At 43.7% G+C, this 27,296-nt stretch overlaps 1 long non-coding RNA gene across 3 annotated transcripts in view; it reads right to left on the bottom strand.

Moving 5' to 3' along the window:
• Nucleotides 1-27,296, bottom strand: part of LOC132249343 (uncharacterized) — a 159,058-nt gene that overhangs the window by 90,588 nt on the left and 41,174 nt on the right. For 2 of the 3 annotated variants that reach the window (XR_009460771.1, XR_009460773.1), the window contains exon 2: nucleotides 23,486-23,571. This is a non-coding gene — a long non-coding RNA (uncharacterized LOC132249343). Of the gene's footprint in view, nucleotides 1-22,555; nucleotides 22,739-23,485; nucleotides 23,572-27,296 lie in introns of those variants that run through there. The other variant, XR_009460772.1, reaches the window with a different exon arrangement.

Here is a 27,296-nt window from a genome sequence, read left to right as displayed (position 1 = left end):
CATGAGCGCCCTGAGGGCCCCCAACTGCTGCTGCTGCTGGCAAGGGATTGTGTGCCATGGGGGGAGTGTGTGGGGAGTCCCTACAACTCCTCACCCTCCCTCACACTCAAACCCTGCCCACCTGAGCTCTGTGCTCCTGTCACCCCCTGGGCATGGGCTCTGTGCTCCTGCCAGCCGTAGCCCCATGCTCCCTGCCCCTGCCCAGCTGCTGCTCCCTCCCCCCTACCACAGCTCCTTCCACCCCAGCTGTGCTCCAAGAGGCCTGATCCTTCCTTCTACAAAGAGCTCTTGTCCACACTGACCAGTGCAAACCTCTCAGACTACCCAGTGCATCTTGCCAGAGCTTGGCACCAGCAACTTTCAGCAAGACACTCCAGGCAGCAGGGACAGGAGCACTCCATAGAAGGAAGGATTGGGCCCCCCAGTTGCTGCTGGTGCCAGGCTCCGAGGGGTCTCGTACTTCCTTCTATGCAGTGCTCCTTTTCTTGCTGCATGGTGTAAGCCTCCCCTCCCTGCCTCCCGCACCTGCACATGTGCTGGCTCAGGTCTGTGACAGTCCATAGCAGCTGAACACCTGGTGAGTGCTAACATGTTTCCCTATGACAGGGGGCTAGCAGAGCGGCTACAAAGGCACCTGGGATGCCAGCAGACAGTAGCGTAACATGAATGGATAGGGGATCTGGTATGGTACAATAGACTGGTCTAACCTAAACTGATTAAGTCTGATACTAAATCCTTCCAGGTCTACCTTAGATCAGGTTCTGCCATTTTTAAAACAGTCTATGTACACTGAACTTCTGTTCCATTACAGGTTTATACCGGTTTTCAATCGCTTGTACTGGTTTATGCATGATGTCTGTACCTGACATACAGTGCACACTTTTAAGTTCCAGCAGCTTGTTGGAGGAAGGGCAGGGGCAAAAAGGTGCATCGTGTATGCAAGAAAATATGGTATACACCTCTCACAAATTTGGCAAAAGGAATTACAGGTGCCCATATTGAAAAGCCTGGTCCTTCAGGCTAGGTATCATAACTTAATTATAACAGGTTCTTATTCCAATTTAAGCCTCTGTCAAAACTGCCTTTTCCTGTTTAATCAATAGGAAATTGTTTACCATCACTTCACAGTCTCCATTACATGCATTGACAGTATAATCCTACAGTCTAAATAGTTACTTATTTCACCACTAAACTTAAAATCCTTAAAATCATTTCAGCCAGATCCTTTTCTTTGTGCATGTTCTGGTTCCGTAATTCGTTGTCCCTCTGAACATATTTAAGTTCTTAGCCTATAGTAAAGGTGGTATTTTGAGTTTAAGATATGGTTCTATGGGCTCATTCAGTGCCGGAAGCCAGAACTACATAAAGGCCCCACAGCCCATAAAAACTACATAAAGGCCCCACAGCCAAATCAACAGCATCTGCTCAATGTGACCCTATCACATTCTCTAACATCTTAGGACCAAGTTCCTGTGTTTGTGCTCAGTACTCTGTCCCATCTAATTTGTACAATAATCCTACCTGTACCGTGGTTGTCACCATATTCCTCTCTGCTCCAGTAACATTATTACATCTTAAGATAATTTGCACATCATTTATATTATCCCTGCTAAGGTGGCCACTCCAATAATCTGTTGACCAGTTCTTTATACCAGTGCTTGCTACCACTTTTATCAATTCCTACTTCCTTCTGTTGATGTACAGCAAAAGCTCTGTTATCTGGCATCCCCCAGGAATGGGGGATGCTGGTTAATCAATTATGCACTGTTCGGTGCACTCCCTGGTGTTAGTGTGCTGGGGGACAGGTAGGGGGGCTCCACACCCCTCAAGTTTCCCTTAGAGCCAGGTCTCCTTCCCCAAAAGGCACTTCAGAGGAGGTTGAGGTAGAGGTTGTGGAGACAAGTGGCTCAACTGAGTCCGCTCCTCCTGTTGCTGTGCCTCTGCCTGCTGAGGAGGAGGAAAAGGAAGCATCCTCACACGCACCCACACTCCAGAAGCAAGCAGGCAGTGTAGTCTGGGATCATTTTGAGCTGGCAAATGATCCCACCTATGCTATCTGCCTGCACTGCCAAGACAAAACCAGCTGGGGCCAGGGATCAAAACACATGAGCACAACAGGGATGCTGATACATCTCCATGGCCACCACCCCCTTGTCCTTGCTCCTCCTCAGCCTGGCACCAATGGGAGCATGTCCTAAGGGAAGTCTCACTCTCAGTCCAAAGCTCCCATCCCCCCAAAGCAGAGGAAGGCCACCCTGGAACAGAGGGGGAAAGGCAGACAGGAAGCAAGGCGCATTGCAAGGGCAAGCAAGATCACCCAGAGCATTGAGGAGATGCTTGCTGTGGATGGCCAGCCCTTCTCCTTAGTTGAGTGGCCAAGTTTCAGGCAGGTCATGGCGCTCGTGGCCCCATCCTACCAAGTGCCCTCACGCACCACCTTCAGCAGGACGGTGGTGCCCTCCCTGTTGAGGCAAACAAAGCATACTTGAGGGAGGAACTGCACAAGGCAGGTCCGCAGGTGGTTTTACACTTCGCCTGAGACCTCTGGAGCAGCCAGGGTGGAGATCACGCCTCTCTCTCCTTCACAGGGCACTGACGCAACGAGTCAGGCCATCAGTGGGCTTTCCTTCAAGCCAAGGTAATGGACGAGCCCCACATGGCAACAGAGATCACGGGGACCATTAACCACTTGGTGCAGGAGTGGATTGTTGGGCAGGGCAAGTTCACCTGCAGGTTCATGGTCACCAGCATTGGGCCAATATGGTCAAGGCGGTCTGTGATGCCAACTTTATTGGCATTCACTGTGTGGCACACAAGTTCCACCTCATTGTCAGGGACACCTTGGAGGGGGACAGGGTGCCGATGATGGCGCCAGCACCACCAGCAAGCTCATTTCCAAATGCAGGAATGTCGTAGGCTATTTCCATCAGAGCATCCAGGGGGACAAGACGCTGGAGGATAAACAAGCAAAGCTGAACATCCTGCAACACAAAATCATGCAGGATGTGGAGACTCATTGGAACTCCACATACCTAATGCTCAAGAGGCTGGTGGAGCAACAGAAGGCCATCCATGAGATGGCCTTGCTTGGGGAGATTGGGATCAGTGGCCCCCTTAAGAGAGCTGAGTGCGATACCATTTCCCAGATCTTGGTGGTCCTCAAGCCCTTCCTCGAGGCCACAGAGACCCTCAGCATCGTCAATGCCCTCCTTAGCCAGGTGATCCCCATAGTGAGGGAACTTCAGAGCCAAATAGAGAGCTTCTAGGGGATCAGTGTTCCTGGCTGGGGCAAGCTGCTGTCACCATACATCCAGGCACTGGTGAGGCAGCTGAAGGAGGGCATCAGGAAATGGCTTGACCTCTTGCAGTCCAGTACAGTCCACGTGCTGGCCGCCATGTGTGACCCAAGGGTGAATGGCAGTGTATGCAACAGCCAAACCCTGAATCAGTGGATAGAGGTGCTGGTGAAGGGAGGCAGGGAGGCAGAATGGCGGAGGCAGGTGGACATGGAAGAGGGGGATCCACTGTCCCATGCTAGCACACCATCTACCAGCCAGTCTCCTCCACCACAGGCCCTGCCAATGTGGGCCAAGGGCATGGCTTCCATGGTTGGATCCAGAGGAACTAAACCCCACCATCAGGCAGGTAGCATTCAGACCTTGGCGGCTGCCTAATCTCACCAAGGACATGGAGCCGCTGCTGTGCAACCCTTTGACCTACTGCCTCGATTTCCATTTTCACTGACTGGCTTTCTTGCCTGCCTTGCATGCCAGCCTCTGGCTTCTTTACTATTCTTTCCATCCAGGAACAGCACACACACAGACCAACTGCAGGTGCTTCCTCAGCGTGACAAAGGGTTTTTCAACCTGAAAGCTTGCTAAGATACGTTTCTCTAACTATTCAGGGTTTGTTTGTTTTTAAATAAACAAACATATAAACATAAAAACACAACATAACCCATCACACACCACACATAACACATCACTTATATATCCAAAACAACATCTCTATTTCTACCATTCAATTCTTTTATAAAAATTCTCATTTCATTAACCATAAGCTGCTTTGCCCTTTCAGATAATCAAGGAAAACCCCTCTCCATAAAAATCAAAATACAACCGCCCACTGTCCTGGCTTTCTCTAACTATTCAGTTGGTCAACTAAAAGATACCAGATTGACCCAAAGAACCTTGTCTGCCAGTGCCATGCCCTTAGACCAACAGCCCTAGTACTTGTTCCCATTGAGCTGACCAGGACACAGGGCCCTGGGCATATCTAAGCTCCAGGGCTGGGGCTGGCAGGGAGAATTTTCTGGCAGCCGCTGGAGAAGAAGCTCCTGCAGGAAAGGAAAGAAAGGCTCTGTGACAGTTTGGCTGCCTGAGATTCTCCTGGTTCTACTGTGCTGCTTAATAAGTTAGTACCTGTTGTCATGTAAAGTGGTGGACCGGACTGAGGATATAGGGAAGAAGAAGTCCTCATTGGGGCACACTATTGTGTCATGAAGAGGCCCCAGCACCAGTGAGGGTGCACCTTCACACACACACACACACACGCACGTGAAGTCACACGTCACAAGTTTTGCTTATCAGCAGCTTGAGGTGCAGTTTCCCAGAAACCCCTGAACCTATCTCCTTGGACCTTGGCAGGCTTCATGGCCTCAGAAGGGGCTACCATCCCTGCATGGTTCATCTGAATCAGGCAAGAAATGACAAAGTTATAGGCAGTTTTGTGCTTCCCCATTATAGCCTATGGGTGAAACATCGAAACAGCAAAAGTTTTGATGAAATGAAACGGAATAGCAGTTTCGAAACTAAATGAAACTCTAAACAAAACACTCCTGTCAAAGCGGTGAAACAGAAGTTGAAATGGAACGGTGCCACTTTGCACAGCCCAGGAAAATACCCATTGTACAGCCAGGTGCAAATGTTCTATCTAAATGGCACACAAACACACATCCCTGAAGAACTAGGGTCCCAGTGCCAACATCAAAAGGCTACCACCACTTTTAGTATTCATAGTAGCAGATACATTCTCCATCATGTGCATTTACCACTAAAAGGCAACACATACACCTCTCTTATAAATTAAATGGTCATCCTAGCTAAAACATCTGATTCCAAGCATCTGAAGTTCAGAGGAGTTCAGATCTGACAGCTGAACTGAAAGAAACCAAGTGCTGCAGTGGGAGTATATAATAGATGACTGCATACACATGATGTTACCTTCTAATGAGTAATCTCACAAAAGAGATAAGGGACCACTTATTACTGCCAACCAAGGGAAACATCTCCTTTAGCTCATGAGAAACAGACTTGTATTTCTGTTAGCAAATAACACAGCATTTTGGCTGGGGCTTTTCAATCATGTATGATTTATATAGCAAATGGCTCTACTGTCTGTAGCTGAGGCCCAGTCCAACTCCTGAGAACATGGGTCTTTCCTCAGTCTCTGCTTCTTGAGTCCTAATGGATCCTCCTCCACTTCTGCAGCTGTGGACTGCAAATAAGATGATTGAGTGCCATTTATAGAGTTTGTGCTTTAATCTCTACTTCTGTGCTGCTCCTGCTGGTATTAGTCCAGCTGCACTGGTTTGTCTCTGCCACTCCTCTAGCAGGAAGCATGGTGTAGCAAAAATAAGTAAATCACAGTAGGACAGGCAGAGTGCTTCCCACTGGAACAACACAGCAATAACACCGCACTTGGAACACCAGGCCTGCTATACAAGAGGTGATGACTTTAGTGGAGCTGACCATCAGTCCTATTATATTCTTTTTACCCAGTTCTTGGCCAGGAGGCCAGGGCTAGGGTAGAATGGGGAGCAGGTGGTAGAAACAGTAGGGAATGAGGCAATAAAAGAAAGCAAGCAGATATTTTAACACTCACATGCAGCCCTACAACACAAGCATGAAGGTTTAATTTACAGTAGATATAATGGCTGGACTTCAATATCTGTATACCCTGATATTCATACATACAAACATGTATGTGAGGAGATAAAAGAAAGAAAAAAATAAATAACATTACTGTAGCAAAACCCCAGAAAATTGTCTGGTGCAATTTTGGTATTCTAGACTTTGCAAATGGCATTTGACTGTTCAGTTCATCATAAATCAGGATCCCTGTTATTCTGGTTTTAGAGTGGCTTTCCTGTGCAGGTTTGAGTCTCAAAGGACTATACTGTTCGTTGATTTATATGTCACCACTGACGATTTACCATGGTTTCTGAAAACAGTGCATTGCAGCCTGATTCTTCTGAATGTGCAAAGCTTGTACTATATGTGAGCTGGGAGGGTTGACAGCTGGTGACTAAATAAATCGTGCTGATCCCAATGTTTGTCTTGAGATTTACAGTATACATTATGATTTAGAAACTGAGCTTGACCTGCAAAATGGGGGTGAACTGAAAAATGTTCCACAGTCCTTTTACATCATAAAAATGCTTCTCTATTTTTATGCCACCTTTTCATAATCATTTTCTAAACACCATAGTCCAATTTGGAAAGCATTTACAGTAATGTTCATCAGATAATGCTTGTAAGCATTTCTAATTATCTTAAATAATACATTTCAGCTCTACAAATAATTGTTTAAACTTTCAAAAATTCCATATAGACCTTCAGGACCACTCATTTACATGCTTGTAAGCATATATTTGAAATATATTGCAATTTATTTGAAAACATAGGATTCAGTCCAGTTCAGGCTACCATGATTCTAGTAGACAGGATACAACATAGCATATAGCACAACCAATATTACAGTTAAACTCACTCATTTTATGTTAACATGGTCAAAATGCTCTTTAAGGCCAGGTACAGGCATTACACTTTTACCAGCCTAAGTGATTGGAAACCCATCAAAACCCATAACAGAACAGAAGTTTGGCACAAAGTGATCTAAAAGTGGCAGAACCTGGTCTAAGATAGACCTGGATCAATGTACACTCAAACTTAATCAATTTCGGTTAGACGGGTGCATCAAACTTCAATACCAGGTCCCCTATCAATTCAAGTTAGGTTGCATCCCAGGCTCCTTTGCTGACCCCTGCTAGGCCCCACTCTCAGGGAGGCACACTAACACTCACCCCACTCTTGGCTGCTCCAGGGTGTCCAGCAGAGCTGAATCAGCACAGACCCTTTTCCGCAGCCCCGCCTCCTGCCACCAACCAGCTGTCAACCACAGGTAGGCAGTGTGGGGCAGGGAGGGAGATGTCCGTGTCCCTGCATGAACTCCATCACGAAGCACCCAATGTATACACAGACCTGACACTGAGCCCAGGAGACCCCCATGACCAGATGCAGCCCCATGGAGCTCCACCGGACTGCTGGGCATGTGTGATCACTCCCCCCCTCCACCTGCCAGCGGCTGATGGAAGACACAGAATCTGTCAACTGCAGCCAGGCAGCACGGGGCAGGCAGGGATGCTCGCCTGTGCCCAACAGCCTGGTTGGGCTCCGTGGGGCTGCTTCTACTCATAAGGGATCTCCTGGGCTCAGTGTCAGGTCTGCGTGTATGTCAAGGGGTGCTTCACAATGGGGTTCATACAGGGACTTAAATGCCTCCTGCCCCCCAGGCCATCCTTCCACCATGCTGCCAGCCTGCAACTGAAAGATGGCTGTGACTGACAGATAATGAGGCAAGGGGAAGCAGAAAAGCTCACCTCTGCCCAGCAGCCAATCAGAGTTGCTACACTCAGCAGTCTCCAGCAATCTGGGAAGGCCCTGGGGCAAAGTGGGAAGCATGCAGGAGCACCTCCAACCTGCTGGCCTGGGTCAGTGCAGGCAGCATTCATGCCGTTCCTCCCCCCACAACAAATGGCAAATGTGTGCTCTGTTCACTATTGATCTAACCTACCCCACTTACAGAAAACCATGCAACTTAGATTGATTCTGCCTTGGGCTTCTTGAATGTCTGTGCTTAGTTTAGGTATCTAAATCTTTAAGATTATTAATTTTGCTTTTGTGATAGGCACACAATCTCCTTCCTTTCTTTTTACATAGTAAAATGTAATCCCCAAGTACCCCATAGAATATAACTCTAGAGCATGTTACAGCTAGGGAGACTTTCTTTAGCTCAATGCATGCATCGTGTTAGCAAACCGAATAATGAGGAAAGATCATCTCTTCTGCAGGAAATCATGCAGCCAGTGTCACACCACAAAATCAGTGTAATTTATAACCACTCCTTTCCTCTCGCTCTTCCTTAATGTTGTCCTGAACACTAGGTCCTTTATATCAACTTTCAAGCCATTACTCATCTTAGAGGTTAATCCGTTTGGTTACTGAAGTGGAATGACAGAACACACCTGTGATCAAAGGGGAAATTAGATGGAAAAGCTATCTTTATAGTCCATGTACTATAATCCACCCCCCTAACCCTGTAGCACAGTGCTTCCCATAGTTCTGGTCAGTTATTACCTACTTCACAGCTACTTCCAGAACAAAGAAACTATTGAATAAGGCTGGCATAAGCTATGTTCTTTCTTAATTTAAACCGTTTCAAATAATCACCCAAGAAAGATTAGATCTCTCTCGAACTAGTAAAATTCTTCATAAAAGAAACAGGATTCATATATTCATAAAGGTTAAGGTAGGGAAAGAGATCATTCCTGTCTTCTTCAACACCCTAGCCAGAACACTCAGCTGGAGTGTCGGAGACCTCCGTTCAAACCCTCACTCAGATGTAGTCGAGCTCTCTCTCTCGGTTTTTTCACCAAAGAAGGAAAAAAAAAAAAAAACTCTGTAAAGTTGCAGTTTTGTTCCAATGAGAACCTAACTCCTAACAACCATAAAACCTCCACAAAACAGTACTCTTGTTTGTTTTCCAGCCATCTTTTGTTCACACTGTACTTTCACTGCCACCATTAGCAGTCAGAGGGCTCACAGACCCTAGCTGTGCACTGGAAACCACAGCAGAGTGGCTACATGACTGGCAGTGGAGCTGTGGCAAGGCAGACACAGAATCATCACCCCCAACTATTTTTAAAAAACAAAACTTAAGATTATCTTTTAAAATATGTGATTTAAAAATAAGATTTTTGCTTTCTTTTCCTTTACCCCAGAGACAACAACCACAAAGACTAGAAATCTGTATGTTTTTTAAATAAGATCAGAGAATGTCATTTAACCAAGAACTTTAAGGGGACCCACCAAATATGCCAATTTTTAATCACCAGTCCTGTGAAAGTTGGTGACACGGGGATGTAAAGAGGAAAAGAGAGGGCAGAGAAGGAGGGTGCCAGTAAATACCTGACTGAGGATCCATGAACATCCAAGATATTCAAGATATCTACTGATCCCAGGCCTCCCCTACACTTTCTATACCTTGCCTGATTTAATAATCTTCTTCTCCATGCATTACTGCACCAGAGAGAAATGTAGGGAGCTTTTCTTCATTGTTCACTGGTATTCTTCCCTGCTTGAAGTTAGAATCCTCTGGCTAATCTATGACTTCAGCTGGGGAGAAAAGGAGCTGGCACAAGAGTCAGAGAAAGAGATCATCCTTCTACACACAAAGGAGAGATGAGGTATCTTATAACATGGCAGAATTCAGCACACCATGCAAGTGAGCCTCCTACAAAAACAAAACTATCTTCCCCCTCCTCCTTCCTATGTTGATAAAATGTACTTGGTTTCAAGGCATTTTCTACTTTGCGTTACTCTCCAAAGATTTCTCTCTAAAGGCAGGTTTCTAAACTCATGTTTCAGATATTTCCACAGGGCAAAAATGCAAATTGTGGGTTGAGACATCATTCTTCTTTATTTGTCCTCTCTCTTATTTTCTCCTTCACCATTTTTGCTTCTAGTATCTGCATGCAAAGCTATCCTTTGTTGCTGGAGGAGTTTACCAAGCTTCTTCTGCTTGTTCCCCAGCTGAAGTCCTGTTCTAGCCAGAAGATTCTAACTTCAAGTAGGAAATAAAGTAGGAGCTATAAAACTTGCTACTCTTTTTCCACAAGTCTACAAAAAACATACATCAGGAATTGCACAGATGTTCTTTTGCGACATTCTTCTTGTGAAATCTAATCTAACCCAGCCAGTAAAAGAAACCATAAATATGAGGGGGAAAAAAAAAAGGTTGAACAATATAGAAAATGAGTAAAATAGCCCTTCCAATGGCAAACAATTTATATTTGATAAAATACAGCTTCTTCTTACTCACTGCAGGGATAGAAGGCCACACAGAGTCAAAAGGCATTATTTTACTCTACAGAAAGAAGCAGGCTATGGAGCAGCCTTGGTGCAACAGGTCCCTACACTATGGTACAGCTCCCTTCTGAGTAGCACAGGCAGGGAGACCAGTGACATGGTCAGCAGACTGATCCAGAATGCCTCATTTCCTCCACCTGACGTGTACAACACAGGGTTGCCCAGTTGCCATTAAAGCTCATAAGATCAACATCATACCAAGTATCCAGACTGGAGTCTCTCCCAAAAAATAGCTGTAGATACCCTGATCCAAACAAAGGCTTTGTGGAAAAGTTAGGGGGAAAAGATGGAATCATTTGGCTTCTTAAAACTAAAGCTCGGTTGTTTTCTTAGGTACAATAGGATCCTCCAAATTTCATTAATCTCCTAAGTGATGAAACACCTGAGGATTGTTTGTGTTAATGAAAGAGGTCAAAACCTCCCCTAAATGTAATATAAGTGTGCTAAGCAGTTATGAGCAATGGAGTGTTGTTGCCTGTAAAAATTTGCATGTGCTAACTCTAAGGAATGTGGATGTGGTATTAAAGTTAGCACCTGCTGTGAGCAGTTGCACATTAAGGGTTAATACTCTCTCTAACGTGCACTGCTCTGACTTGAGCTGTAACACAACCTGCCTAACACCAGCTGGAGATAATCCTCAACAGAAGAGGCGTAACTCTGAGACTCTCAGAGGGCACTTAGCTCATCTTTTTCTGCATTAGCCTGCAAATACTTCCACCTTAAGAACATTTACCAAGTGGAAAAGGTAACATCTAGCAACACCCCTAGACAAGAACCAAATGGACTTAGAGCCTCTCTCTAAAGCCCAAAGCAAACCCAAAATCATGTTTTTTCCCTTGAACAAGTTTGTTTTCTTGTGGGGTTGTGCTCCCCAGCTACCTACCCCGTGAAAGAATACTTCCATTTTTTACAGTTGCTCAGGTTTGGCCAAAATTAGGAAGCACAAGAAAACTTATGAGTAGGTCTGGGAGGGAAATAGATTTTTCTGTCCTAGAAAAGTTTGAAATTTCAAAATATTTTTGGGTTTTTTCCTCCAAGATATTCTAACATTTTCCATTAACAAAGAAAAAAAAAAAGATGAGATAAACTCCACCCATCCCCAGAGTGCCAATTAGAGCACTCATGGGGTATAGTGAATGAAAATTCAAATATTCAGTGGACCAGGGACTTAATTATTCATATAAACAGCAGAAATCTGAGGTAACTTTATCCCTGTTGCTAGCTCTTAGTATTCTGAGCATTTTTTCTTATAGTCCCAGTTCCAAGAGTCATAAGAACATGACAAACTCTTAGGGTATTTTGGGGAAGGATTGGAAGAGAGGGGGATATGGGGGCAGTGGAAAGAGCATAAGGAAATTTCTAAACATCTCATGATTGTGGGGCTTCAAAATATGAAACAAAGATTTAAAAAAACAGATAAAAAAGAAAAAATATATATTCTTAAATATCCTAATTTTGGAGGAATCAGGTCCCAAACTAGAAGTTACAAGTCTGACTGCTTGTGGCTGGCACTATTAATCTATACAACAGGTATTCAAATGGATATGAAACTACATAGACACAAATTTGAAGATGGGGCTTAGAGAACACAGCAGATGCCACTGTGTGAAATCACAGCAGTGTCAAGTTGATGAGTCCCTTTTTAAATGTAGATAAAGGGAGTTCGCTACACTCCACTGTATGATAGGTTCCATAGTGACTCAAACAGTTGATGCTATTTTTCATAAGACAAAGGGTCTGCCCAGATGTCCATTGCTAAAATGCTCCTTTCCTATGCTGTTCTGCAAGGTGCCACTGGCCAGCTTGTTACTTCCCCACTTCCCAAGCATGGTTAAATTCCAGAGGTATTGAAAGAGTAGTTTGCAAAGCACTGTAGGAGCTTTCAGAATGAAACCTGTAAAATATTATTGTTGCCTGCATTTGGGAACTGATTTCATTCTGTGGTATTGGAGATCCTGCTATACATCCATTAGAAGAGGTATGAAATCTGTCATCCCTTTGGTAAAAAAAAAAAAAAAAAAAAAAAAAAGACACATGAACAAATACCTAGACTTCCAAAAGGCTTTTGATCTAGTATCCCACAATGTCCTCGAGAGAAAATGGGAGGATTGTGGGCTCAACTCCAAAACAGTCAGGTGGATGAGAAACTGGCTGCAGGACAGGACCCAGAGAGAGTCATAGTGAATGGATCTGTGTCATCTTGACAAGAAGTGGGCAGTGGCGTCCCGCAGGGCATCAGTACTTTTCAAAATCTCTATTAACGATTTGGATGTGGGGGTGAAGAGCTCACTGGCCAAGTTCGCGGACGACACCAAGTTATGGGGACACGTGGTCACACTTGAATATAGGCTACAGATACAGGCAGACCTAGACAGACTAGCAAGTTGGGTGGATCAGAATCAGATGAAGTTCAACGTTGAGAAACGTAAAGTGCTCCACCTCAGGACGAGCAACCCCCAGCACACCTACAGGCTTGGTGGCACCAAACTGACTAGCACCATGAATGAAAGAGACCTGGGGGTAACAATAGACCACAGTATGAACAGGATCTGGCAATGTGATGCTGTAGCCAGTAGGGCAGATAATACTCTGGCATGCATCAATCAATGAATCTCCATCAAAACTAGGGAAGTGATTCTTCCGCTCTACTCAGCACTGGTGAGACCGCAACTGAAGTACTGAGTCCAGTTCTGGACACTACATTTTAACAAGGACGTGGACAAACTTCAGAGAGTCCAAAGAAGAAACACCTGTATGATCAGTCTTACATGGCAAGTCATACGAGGCAAGGCTGGAGGATCTGCGACTCTTCAGCCTGAGGAAAAGAAGGGGACCTGGTAGCAGCTTACCGCTACACTAGGGGACTACATCAAGGGTTCAGTGAGCAACTGTTCACCAGGGCACCCGAGGGGAAAACTAGGAGTAAAGGCCACAAATTCCTGGAAGACGGATTCAGGCTCAACATTAGGAAAAACTTCTTCAGTCAGGGTGTCCCGACTGTGGAATAAGCTCCCTCCAGAGATGGTGCAATCACCTACCCTGGAAATCTTTAAGAGGAGACGAGACAGTCATCTTGCTGGGGTCATCTGACCCACAGTTAGTTTTTCTGCTTGGTGCAGGGGGCAGGACCCAATGATCTTCCAAGGTCCCTTCTGGCCTTACGATCCATGAATCCAGAAACAGCAAGGGACTAAAACATGTCCAGCACATCACCAAAATTGCTCACATTAGGCTGCAGGAGAAAGCGGCTGCTTCTTTCTGGGTGACCACATTTGCATGGTGGCTTTACTTATGGCTCCACTCTCTTTAAAAAAATCAAGTAAAACCATGGAAGTCTGTTAACCTCTCTTGCGATTGCCACGTAGATAGCGCTGACTTTGGAGGTGCACACACCGCCATGTGAAAAAATGGCTAAACCAGTGTCACGTGTGTCCCCAAGTCTATCTAGTTTTACACAGGTAGTTTTATTATGATAAATCCACAACATAATTAATTTCTTCTACCCTGTAAGTAACTACCTACAAGAGTAAAACTTGCATAGGACAACATGACAAAAATTAAGTTGAATGAGACTTATTGCCAATTAGCAGTAATTGTCAAAAATGTTCAAGGTTGATTTTGAGAACCAATTAATTTTCCAATCAGATAAAAAGAAAAGAAAACATTAACAACAAAAAAACTTTGCCAAAGCCAAAACCTCTAAATTAAAATGTATGTCTTGACAATGCATTTAGTATTTGGTGTCCTATAATTTGTTATGCTTACTTTTGAAAGAGAAGATGATGCGGGGTGGGAGGAGGGAATCTCTCCTTTTCCATTCCAGAGGCAGGGCTGATATGAAAGCATTTGGTAAGGTCAAAGTCAGGGAAGACCACCATTAGCTCATGTCTGCAGCAGCCAAAGTTCTTGGACCTAAATTTATTCTACCTTGTGTTGTCTGTAATTAGCTATACTGATATGCAAGAGAGAGCATACATGGAAAAAAAAAAAAGACAAAAGGATCTTGCCCAAGCCTACAAAGCTTTTCATTCTAGCATTGTCAAATAAAACCATTTCTAGTACCAACAATACACAAGGGAGTGATGTGGTCAGTGTTGTCTCTGACTTCCCTTCAACTCCTCTAAAAGGCCAGACAAAAGGTTACAGCTGGGTCTGCTGGAGACTATCTATGGGAGCTATAGGCCAGTTAGTTTTACCTTGGTCCTGGGTAAGCTTTTTGAGAGAATTATCCTAGTGCATGTCCACGAGGGGCCAGCAGGGGAGATTATGCTTAGGGGCAACCAACCTGGGTTCATTAGAGGCAGGTCCTGTCAGACCAACCTGGTGGCCTTCTATGACCAGGTCACAAAATCCTTAAATGCAGGGGTAGCAATGGATGTAGTCTTTCTGGACTTCAGGAAGGCCTTCGACACTGTCTCTCACCCCATTCTCATTAAAAAACTAGGGGACTGTGGCATCGACACCTACACAGTCAAATGGGTCGCTAACTGGCTGGAGGGTCACACCAAGAGTGGTGGTGGATGGGTCATTTTCGACCTGGAGGGATGTGGGCAGTGGGGTCCCCCAGGGCTCGGTCCTCGGACCAGCGCTGTTCAAAATCTTCATCAGTGACTTGGACGAGGGGGTAAAAAGCACCCTGTTCAAATTTGCTGATGACACTAAGATGTGGGGAGAAGTGGGTATGCTAGAAGGGAGGAATAGGCTGCAATTGGACCTAGACAGGTTACAGGGGTGGGCAGATGAGAACAGGATGGGTTTAAACACTGACAAGTACAAAGTGCTGCACCTGGGAGGAAGAACCAGCAGCATACCTACAGGTTGGGGAACTCCCTTCTTGTCAGTGCAGAGGCAGAAAAGGATCTTGGAATCATTATTGATGCCAAAATGAACATGGCTCTGACAGTGTGGGGACGTGGTCAGGAAGGCTAACCGTACCTTGTCATGCATCCACAGATGCATTTGAAGCAGGCCCAAGGAGGTGATCCTCCCCCTCTATGTGGCACTGGTCAGGCCGCAGTTGGAGTATTGTGTCCAGTTCTGGGCGCTGCACTTCAGGAGGGATGTGGACAGCATTGAGAGGGTCCAGAGGAGGGCCACCTGCATGATCAGGGGGCAGCAGGGCAGGCCCTACAAGGAGAAGCTAAGAAACCTGAACCTGTTCAGCTTCCACAAGAGAAGGTTGAGGGGGGATCTAGTGACCTGTTACAAACTAGTCAGGGGGAACCAGCAGGCATTGGAGGAGTCCCTGTTCCCCTGAGCACTACCAGGATTGACTAGAAATAACAGTCACAAGCTGGCAGAGGGTAGATTTAGACTAGACATCAGGAGACGCTACTTCACAGTCAGGGCGGCTAGGACCTGAAACCAACTCCCAAGAGAAGTGGTGCTGGCTCCTACCCTGGGGGTCTTTAAGAGGAGGCTAGATGAACACCTTGCTGGGGTTGTTTGACCCCAGTGCTCTTTCCTGCCATGGCAGGGGGTCGGACTTGATGATCTGTCAAGGTCCCTTCTGACCCTACAAACTATGAAACTATCTGGTTTGGGTCAGAAAGGAAACTCACTCACACACCTGGATCCAAAAAAGGATGAGCAACAGTGAATGTGAAATGAAAGTTGCTGCCATCCTGGCTTTGGTATCACTTTGGTAGAACACACTAGTCTACAATATAGATACATGACTGGGAAGAAACAGAAACAATAATCATTTATTATCATCATTATAATAATGATATTCTACCTTTCATGGAAGGTGTTTGGAAAAAAGTAATTTACATATGCAAACCAGCTGGACAATATAATTTATTTATATGTTAATTTATGACAATATGAAATTATTAAAATATTATCATATAAAATATTATAATTTATTCTGCACCTCTGAGCTCTGAGGAAAATTTAAACAGAATCCTTAAAACATACTACCCACAATGAGCCTCTAAAGCCACTGGTAAAGAAATCTTTCCCATCTACTGTCATAGCACCATAAAAAAAATACTTCACAAGTATTATATGCTTCATCCTGCCACACCAATATGAATTGCAACTTTTCCATAGATCATGCCTTTAGAATCCATTGTGTTCTGACAAAAAATATTAGTGAAAGATGATGAATGCCAGATAATGATCTAACCCTAAACTGCCATGGATTTCTGTATCCTTTACACAGTCTGGTAGGTACAGATATATTAGCGGACTTTAAAAAGACAAAAGGTAATATTGAGATGAATGCAAATTCAATATTCTAAAATCTGAATTTTTCAAATACAGGAAAAGTAAATACTGCACAATGTCCTTTGTCTGCATAAAAACTTCTCAGGCTGTTAGCAGCATCTGTACATTCAAATTATTACAGGCTTCGATTCTCATCTCACAGACAGGAGTTTTACACCAGTGTAATTCTGTCAACTTGGCTGGAATTCAGTGATGGTTGATTTACATCAAAGCTAGATGACATCAGGAAGATTCCACACCTCTATTTTTCTAATTCGAAAGGAGGGCGGTGGTTGAAATATATCAGACTTTCCCACTCAAGATAGAAACCTAAAAATAGCAAGGAAAAATTCCAGACCTTTCACCTTCCCATTGTAAGGCTCAATTCTTGCTTGGCTTCCCCAGCATTAGGAAAGAATCTGATATCATTTTTCCTGTGCAGTTTCTCTGAAGACTTGTCACCATTCTAAGCTAACACATAACATAGGTAGATCCCTAATTGCCCCTTTTTTCATTCTCTGCAAAACTAAATTATGTGACTATTACTGTATTCAAACATAAGACATGTAAAAATATCAAAGCAAAGTGGTGATAATATGGTTTTAGTACTTTTTTAAAAACTGTACCATAGGTTATTAGAGATTACAATGCACTGAACAAGACCTTGGAGAGCACATTAGATTTTAGCAGCAACTAGAAGCTTAACTGAAGTAAGAAAGGGTATATTCCACCTTCTTTTGGTACCTCACCCCAAGGACATTTATTATTTTGACCCAAAAAAATGAGAGAGAGAGAGAAACTAAAGTAGTTTGGTAAAAATCAAAATATGTTGATTAAATATTGCCATGGCACCTCCTGGTAGATGAAAGCAGGCTGGGGAGAGCCTGGCCTATAGAAGAGAAATGAGAATGAGACACCAGAATGGTATGTCCTATAACGCACTGCAAGAACATATCCAAATCACAGTATTCTTGTTTTTGGCCAAGATACGAGGAATACTTATGCTATTACTATTACTAGAGACAAATGGATGCTACTGTTGGGAGTCAAAAGACAAAACCTAATGTTTTGGCGTGAAGCCAAAAAGCAAACTACCATAAATATTTGGTCTGATAAGGAGTGTGATAGGAATTCAGAAAATTATAAAAGCCTTTAGCTAAATCCCATTTTGTAGATGAAGACGACTCCTCAGGTTTACCATCTGCAGATTGGGTCACCCATTTCAAAAAGGGTACCACAGAAATGCAGTGGATTCAGAGAAGAATATTAAACACAAAACCTTGACACAGCACACACCTTCTGTGGCAGCATGTTCCACAGCTTAAAATTGATAAGACCAAGAACTTTCAAGATTCAAGGAAGGATTAAACATACACACACACACACATACACACACACTGAAATCAACTATTACACTAATTAACAACAACCTATTTGTAAAGCATATTAAAGGCTTCAGGGCTGAAACTAATCTCTATTAAAGACCAGGATTTGCCCTATATGTGTGTGGTTTGGTAGAGGATGGGGGAGGGAGGGTAAAACAAGAGGAATCCTCCCTATTGCAGGAGTCTCACATATCTCGCAGGAGCTTTTTGTTGAGTATGCAAATTTAAACCAGCAATGGAAAAGGGGCCACGTCTTTTTTTGGTGGAGGCTTGAAGAAGATAAAGAGCAAGGACAAGATATGTAAAATTTAAAAAAAGAAAGAAAACTGCCAAATTTCCAAAGAGGTTTGGGTTTAAGTAGGCTTTTTGATGAGTTTTCTCCTCAGTCATCCCCAATTGCCTCATGAGATATAATATTAAATATTTTGAAACTTTTCTTCTTTTATATGTAGGTTTATCAAATAAGCTCTAACAAGAGAGTGACATCTTTTCAAAAGTACTTAGACAAGCTTTGAGCATCAAGGACAATAAAAAGTCCTTTTTCAGATATGTGGGGAGCCGGAGGAAAAGCAGGGGCAATATTGGACCCCTGCTGAACCAGATGGGGCAACTGACAACTGATGCCCAGGAAAAAGCCAACCTATTAAATAGGTACTTTGCGTCGGTCTTTCATCAGTCCCATGGGACGCCCATTCCCGCTACGGGACAGGGAAGTCCAGGTGAGGGTGATCCCCTGCCCTCCATTAATGCTGACTTCGTGAAGGAACATCTTGAGAAGCTGGATACCTTCAAGTCAGCCAGCCCTGACAATCTTCACCCCAGGGTACTCAAGGAGCTGGTGAGCATCATAGCCCAGCCTCTAGCATGGATCTTTGAAAACTCTTGGCGCTCTGGTGTAGTGCCCGAAGACTGGAAGAAGGCCAATGTGGTGCCTATCTTCAAGAAAGGGAGGAAAGTGGATCCGGCTAACTATAGGCCCATTAGCCTGACTTCTATCCTGGGGAAGATCTTAGAAAAGTTTATTAAAGAGGCCATCCTTAATGGACTGCCGACGCCAACATCTTAAGGGATAGCCAGCACGGGTTTGTTGCAGGTATGTCTTGCTTGACCAGTCTCATTTCCTTCTACGACCAGGTGACCTAATCACCTGGACAAGGGAGAAGAGATTGATGTCATATATCTTGACTTCAAAAAAGCCTTCAATCTGGTTTCCCATGATCGCCTCTTGGAGAAACTGGCCAAATGTCGCCTTGGGTCCTCCACGATCCACTGGCTGGAAAATTGGCTCTGTGGTTGGACCCAGAGGGTAGTAATTGATGGAAGTCACTCATCATGGTGTCCTGTGACCAGTGGGGTCCCCAAAGGCTATGTCCTTGGACCCATACTGTTCAGCATCTTCATGATGTGGACACTGGAGTCAAAAGTGGACTGGCCAAGTTCGCCGATGACACCAAACTTTGGGGCAAAGCATCCACACCAGAAGACAGGCGGGTGATCCAGGCTGACGTGGACAGGCTCAGCAAGTGGGCGGACGAGAATCTGATGGTGTTCAACGCCGATAAATTCAAGGTTCTCCACCTTGGGAAGAAAAACCCGCAGCATCCTTATAGACTCGTCAGTGCTATGTTGGCTAGCACTAAGGAAGAAAGAGACTTGGGGGTCATCATTGACCACAAGATGAACATGAGCCTGCAATGCGATGCTGCGGCTAGTAAAGCGACCAAAATGCTGGCTTGCATCCATAGATGTTTCTCAAGCAAATCCTGGGATGTCATTCTCCCCTTGTACTCGGCCTTAGTGAGGCCGCAGCTGGAGTACTGCGTCCAGTTTTGGGCTCCACAATTCAAAAGGATGTGGAGAAGCTTGAGAGAGTCCAGAGAAGAGCCATGCGCATGATCAGAGGTCAGGGAAGCAGACCCTACGATGACAGGCTGAGAGCCCTGGGGCTCTTTAGCCTGGAAAAGCGCAGGTTCAGGTGTGATCTGATGGCCACCTACAAGTTTATCAGGGGTGACCACCAGTATCTGGGGGAACGTTTGTTCACCAGAGCGCCCCAAGGGATGACGACTAGGTCGAATGGTCATAAACTACTACAAGACCGTTTCAGGCTGGACATAAGGAAGAATTTCTTTACTGTCCGAGCCCCCAAGGTCTGGAACAGCCTGCCACCGGAGGTGGTTCAAGCGCCTACGTTGAACACCTTCAAGAGCAAACTGGATGCTTATCTTGCTGGGATCCTATGACCCCAGCTGACTTCCTGCCCTTTGGGCAGGGGGCTGGACTCGATGATCTTCCGAGGTCCCTTCCAGCCCTAATGTCTATGAAATCTATGAAATCTTTGAAGTATTTAATGCATGGGAAAAATAGCAAATATAGGTAGATCAAGAAGCTTTAAAAATAATGTATTAGAGGTACAAATGGCAAAGCAACATGAGCTTTGTGTTTGAGCTAAATATTATTTTCTTCAAGAAAAATGTCTTATGTCCAAATAATTCTTTAGAATTTGATTACACAAATTCTATTTGCAGAAAATTAATTGGATGGATTCTGTAAAGATAAAATGTTCATAGATATAAGCTATGTGCTAAAAACAGTTCTAGAACATTGTCATGAAAGGAAATGGCACTATTAAGCCCCAGTACTTACAGTTTATAACTTAAAGATCTTTTTTGGTGAGAACAAAAATTTGACAGGTTTATTTTTCCTGTTAAAGTTAAGAACAGGAATTTCCTCATAGGCAAAACTTCAACACCAGAAAAAAGACAGACACAGAAATGACTGGATGCTGTAGATTCCTAACAGTTATAAATGAAACACAGTAAAACACATCTGCGAGACACATTGCTAAGGATTGAGCCCAAGGCTGAAATCAGAGGCCGCATATACATAGATGCTTAATGCCCATTGGACTAATTCTACTGAACTTTATTGTGGCTGGCAAAAATCATGCTAATGGGCTAATGCTCAGTACATTAGTCCAATGGGCATTAAGTTTCACTTTAAACGCATTCATCTGCACTAACGTGTAGTGGTGCCAATTACAACTCATTAAGTTAGTACCTGTAATTACAGGTACTAAATGTAATGTGCCATAATTACAATGCATTAATGAACATGTTGATGTGTCCAGAGAGTGCTATAGCGCGCGCACGTGTGTGTGTGTGTGTGTGTAAATAAAATATATAAATAACAACTTTTACCTAAATTTTTAGCTGAAAGATTCCAATTCTACCCTAACAGTTTTACCTGTGTATCATCCTATTCATTACTTCCAGACATTAATACAAATGCTAAAAGAAGGAAACAGCAAAATGGTAAAACTGGCTATGGAAAATTAGTTTTACTCCTCAAATCTATGCTTTTTCCAGAAGACTAGATGTCACCTGTGGCTTCTGTGGACTTGCATTAAGGGGGATCATGCTATTCTGATAATTGCAGTATGTCAGATAATATGATCTGGCAACTGTAGGCTTTCCAATGGCAATTTTAAACTGCTTAAGTACCATAACCATAAGTTCCCTAACAATATGCCGTCCATGCAAACAGCTGAGTTTCTGCATTTGCAGGATTACAGTATTTGTGTGTTAATGTTTTGAGAGATGTTTTCAAGTAGTTAAAGTATCTGGGTTTCCCTCTTAGTCTAGTGCAGCCTTTTTGCATATAGTCATGAAATTGGCCTCTACTTCCACTCGTCTCTTCCAGAGCACTGGATTTTTATTTATTTATTTTTTTTTTGGACTGTTTCATTTATAAGAAGTTTAATTTACCGTGATACTGTAGCTCTTGTTCTCAGCTGCTTTCTCACCTTCTCCTCCCAATTGCATTCCACTTCTCATATTTTAACATTGTCATAAAGTATTAAAGGGAAATTGTTTCCACTCTGCATTATTTCAATTCACAGATTAGTTTAGCTGTTTCCAAAGCTTAGGCACCATTTTTACACAGTTGATTTGTATTCAGGCAACTGGTATGTGAATTCTCTTTCAGTTTATTTTACAATCTCACTTTCTCCACATAGATAGGGAGCATCCTTCTGTCTCGGTCTCTTTATGAAATTGTGTGCAAATCTTGAATAGTTTCCTCCTTACTTGTAGTCTATCAGCTTTCTTTGCAAGCTGCATAACTATAATCTGCACACTATTTCCAAGTACCAAAATTCAGTTTAAACAACCGTATGGCATATAGTGCAAGTCTGTATTACAGTCTTATGTGTACCACTAGTGACATAGCACCTCAAGCTCTATGCTCACGTGTTTTATCAAAATATTATTTTTACTGCTAGCTTATAGGTCTCTATTCTGGAGAGTGGAGGTACCCGACAAGAAACAAAGGCCCTGACAAGACACTAAGCCACAGAAAAAGTTAACTCAGCCAAACTAGGGAATAAATCAGAGCAGCAATAACTACACAAAAAATATAAATCACAGAAAACCTTTTAAAATGCAAGGGGGAAGGGGGGAAAGGAAAATGAAACCAGCAGGAGAGGAACATTATTCTACCTGCTAAATGTTGTCAGATATGAAGCTGCAGTTGACAGTGGCAAATGTTGACTATTATTAATATTTAACAACTCTTCACAAAAGATGCTAAGCTTTTTGCAGCAAGGACTGTCTGTTTGTTATTCAGCCTGTAGCCAAATGGGACCCTGGCAGCTGAAAGCCACTACAGCATAAATAATGTTATTTATTTATGCAGATAAATAAATAACCCAGATACTGCAGATTTTTATTTATTTATTTATTTTTGCTAAGGTGACACTCACAAAGTATTTTCATCTGTTCTAGAGAGATGTACATATACTGGAAACAACCAGTGTGAGGAAAGACAATTTTAAGCAGCTGGGGATTCCTTAGGGAAAAAGTTGCAAGAAAGAACTGTGTGTACAGCTTAGCTGAGCAATAATTGAGGAGACATCTGTTAACTGCCTACAAGCATCTGTTAGAAATAAACAGCAGAGAGAGAGGATAATTATGTAGGGTAGTAAACAACTAATAACCAGAAATAATGGCACAGAGTTAAGAAAGGAAAAAATCAGACTGAATGTCAGAAATATTTGTGTGACCATGGTATCTGCAGCATGAACTCGCCTCTCAAACAGAGCAGTAGAAATCCTATTGCTTGAGATGGTATAAATTAGACTGGAGAATATAATACCTATTGCAAGGCATAATCTTGCCTTGTCAAGGAATAGACCAGAAAACTTTAGAGAGATTTTCTATCCATAACCATCAGGATTCTCTAATAAGGAAGTGCTGGTCACAGGCTGTATCACTGAAAAACTCAGGTGTTTCCTTAATGAGTGCCATGAATGTGCGTTTAAAAAAAGTCAGTGCATAAGTTTTAGAACACATTTGCTCTTCTACATCCTAAAGCTAAAATGACTGTTTTTCTAGCAATGCATTTGAAACAAATTGTAACCCATTAAATAAAGCACAGAATATTTTAACCCGGTTATTGGACTTTCCTGTCATTTTCTAGTGTTCTAGTACTTTTTGCTTGCTGTCTCTTCTGTGATTGGTTAAGCAAAAGCCAGGTATGAATTTGCCATGGTCATTACAAGGACTATATACTTGTGTTTGGCAACTTTTGAAGGAATCTCAGAAATTCTTCTGGATGCTTGTCATCTTGGTGAAAAACTTGGGCCTGTCCATTTATAAAAAAACTAAGGAAGCACATACAGACCTGTATCTCTTCATCTGTTCCATTGTGTGCTCAACCATATAACTGTCATCAGTAGTTGGATTTCATCCCACAGGGGTGCCAAGTCCCTGCAGAGTTAGCAGAAGGAAGAGTGTATGAATCATCCTGAGGGATTCCAGATGTGCTGTTCCCATTCCTTGTTAAAGTGAGCATGGCAGTATCTCAAAAACTTTAGATTTTTTAGGGTTTGCATCAATGTCATAGGTTTTTATTCCAAGGTTTAGTGCTCAAAACATTTTTCTACAGTGCAGGCATGTTTATTAGTTCTTTTCTTTTTTTTTTTTGCCATTTCCTTCTTCATATGGTTGATTAGCTATCCCTATCTGTCCTTATCATTGCTATGCTTTTAAAGAGAGGTTATTAAGATGTTAAGCTATTTCACAGTAAAGTTGGAAAAGTAAATTGTGTCTTGAGTTTCCCTAGTCTTCTAATCCAAACTAACAACATGTTACTCTGTGTAATAATATTAGGAGTCATCCCACAGTACTATTGCAGACAAACCATCCTACAAGTTCCAATCAACTGAAAACAAAATCAGATCTTAGAGGATGCCTTCAGTATCAGTTGTGACACAATTCCTTTTAGAAACTGTGTATATGAAAGAAAATTCTTTTTACTGGCCTAGTATCTCTAATTGCAATAGCTACCGTGGTAACCAAATCCTGTCTAAACGCTTCTCACATGGAAACAAACACACGTATTACCAGGTAGAAAAACATTGTATAGTAAATCAAGTTGTCCTGTTTACTGTTTAGATTACTGTACCATCTAGAACAGGGATGGGCAATTATTTCAGCTGAAGGGCTGCTCAGTGAGTTTTGATGAGTTGTCCAGGCCACAAAGGTAGCCCTGCCCCTTTACAGGTGCCCTGCACCTGGTCACCATCTTGAGACTAGAAGTCCTGCCCTAACCCCTGATCATTACCACCAGAAGTCCCTCTTCTTGCCCCTGGAAGTACTGCTTTGGGAGAGGAGGGGGGTTGCCAGCTTAGAACAAAAAAAAAAAACAAAAAAAAAATGAGATTCTAGAAGCTGCAGTCAAGGACTAGGACTGGGCTGAAGTAGACACGGTACAAACACAGAACAAAAAAAAAGTTCCAGTTCCAAAGAGATTACAACTCAGTGTAAGAAGGGGATGCAAAGAGCCTAGTATCTTGGACCCAGGCGAGCCCCGCACTTACCGACTGGAGCAATGACTGCCAGAGTACTCCGCAGGCAGCGTATTCCTGCTTGGCCCCAAAGAAAAGCAGCAAGCCTGCAGGCTGACAATGTGCTCTTTCACACCCCCAACTCCCTGGGTGGGACAGGCAGCTGGTGGGCAGTATGCTCTCCACAGGACCATTCCCCAGGCCAGAGTGAGAGCCAGAAACTGGGCTCCACATGGCCCGGGGCACAGCCCAAGAAGACAGCAGGTGGCCACTGGCCAGCATAGCTGGCACCACCTACGGCCCAGAAGCTGCAATTGCAGCTACACCTGGTAGCGGCCACAAGGCACATGGGGGCAGGCAGGGGTCTGGGTTGGCCTGGAGTAGCCCAGAACTTCCTCCATAAGGCATCACCAGCCTCAGAAAAGGGTGGAGAAACACTTGCATAGGCACCAACCCACATCACATCCCTCAACTGCAGAGCCAAGGACCTTCACTCAAAGACCAGCTCAATACCAACTCTCCCTACAAAACATTGACCGTCACAAAGCTGGTGGGGGTCACATACCTTTAGGGGCCCCATGGGGGTTCATGATACTCATGGCCCCAGGCTACCCAAAGGGCTTGGCTCAAAACAGGCTGTCAGCCTGCTCTGATTGGGCTCATAACAGAGGACGCACCCTGAAGAGACCTCACTGCTTGGAGAAAGGAGGCTGTGTTATGCTACCTGAAGGCCTGAAGCAAACACGGACACTATTATTTAAGTTATATTGGTTTATTCATTTTCTTACATGGCCTGGATGCCACTGCCCACAGACCTTTAACAAGAACCCCAGACTCAGTCGACTTATGCTGACCCTCGGCCACTTGGTTTTCTTCCTACATGGACCTATCTACCTAGCAAAAGAAGCTAGGTACCTAGGAAGACCAGGTCCCTTCTCTGATCACCAGGAGAACACCTGAGTGGAAAGGGGTGGGGTATAGGGGAGGTTGACCCCATAAAAGACTCTCTGACCCACACCAGTCTCAACAAACCCTATACAATCAGGTGCCACCTCCTGATATTCTTTATACTTGCACCAAGTCAAGGCAGGTGAGATACAAAAATAGGGGACTAAGACACCTATTGAGCGTGTGGCACCCAGGTCCCACCCCAGTGTGGCCACTCAGCCTGGATCCCTCTACAGGGGACAATACAGGAAAGTACAAGGAAAAAAAGTGAGACACTGAGTCAGCACAACAAATAGCATTCTCAGCCCATCAGGCTAACCAATTAAGTATGACTTACTACTGCTGAGGACCAAGCCCCAGAATGTTTAGGTGCCTATTCATAGTAAATCTGCAATGCTTCCCGTCAGCCATTTCCCATCTCCAGCACAAGCTCTACTCTTCAAGTTCAATGCCCTGTTCCAGAAAGATACTAACAAAATCTTTCATACTTCAAGCTACTATCCTGAGAAACACTCTTGGGAACTACAGTCATGGCTAAATATTTAAGTGGTTAGTACAGAAAAGCACTAGAGGGATTATTGGGTTCAGCTGTGCTGGCACAAAAGTGGGTTACCCTTACAATGTTTCCATAAGGAGGCTGGTCCCCAGTGTTAGGACATGCTATTACAGCAAAGATGGAAACTGAGAATGTTAACTGAAATTTTCTATAGTAGGTTGGTTTGTGTTTAGCTTAAGGATTGGCAAAAGACAGAGTCATCTATTAGCCATCTAAACTATTTTTTTATTTTTTGAAACTATATATTTAACATTCTTCAACATATGGCCTGTAACCACATAGAACCATTTCCTTTTTCCCCTGCACCATCCCAGAAGTTACCTAACTAGATAGTACATTCATTCTAATCTCCCCTTTTTGGCATAGTCAAAGGAAGACCCTACAAATGTAAAAAGGTAAATGTGTAAATTTATAGAAGAGGAAGTATGATAAGATAGGAAATTCTTGGTTCAACAATCAGCATGAGTAGCATATGGAATCAAATATTTGTAGTCTCCATGTTGAGGTATAGAGATGAGTTCTCCTACATTAGGTTAAGGAAGAACTCAGGGAAGTAGTGGGCAGGATCCCCTGGAGAGAAATCTGAGAATCAAAGGGGTCTGGGAGAGTTGACTGTATTTTATGGGCTCAGGAGCAAACTATCTCAATTTGACAAAAGAATGAAAAGTGCAACAGGCCAGACTAGCTAGATAGCGATCTCCTCAGTGAATTGAAATTTACAAAGCAACCCCATAAAATGTGAAAACTCTCTCGTAGTACTAGGAAAAGGAGAAAATTAGGAAAGCCAAGGCATAATTTGAGATGCAACTGCCATGAGACAAACAGGTTGAGCATAAAGAAATCCTGGAACTTTCATCCCTGACACTGGGGACACTGCCCTCCCCCATCTCTCTGTCCTCTCATAAGCCACAGGGGCCTGGGTCACCTTCTGAGCAGGTTCCTGGCTGCCATTTACAAGCTGGGTTGTGCCACCCCATGCTGCTCCAACTCCCTGCCCTCCACCCCTGCATTTCCAGGATGCCCCATATAATTCTCCTCAGCCAGCTGGGATTGGCCTCCTAAATCTGGGACTGACCTGGCTAAACCAGGACATACGGTCACCCTAAACATAAAAAGGCAATTAAAAGGATTCTACAGGTATG

The sequence above is a fragment of the Alligator mississippiensis genome, chromosome 3, assembly GCF_030867095.1.
Source record: "Alligator mississippiensis isolate rAllMis1 chromosome 3, rAllMis1, whole genome shotgun sequence".
Classification (NCBI taxonomy): Eukaryota; Metazoa; Chordata; order Crocodylia; family Alligatoridae; genus Alligator; species Alligator mississippiensis.
The sequence above is the reverse complement of the archived record's forward strand: the minus strand, read 5'-3'. Positions and strand labels throughout refer to the sequence as shown.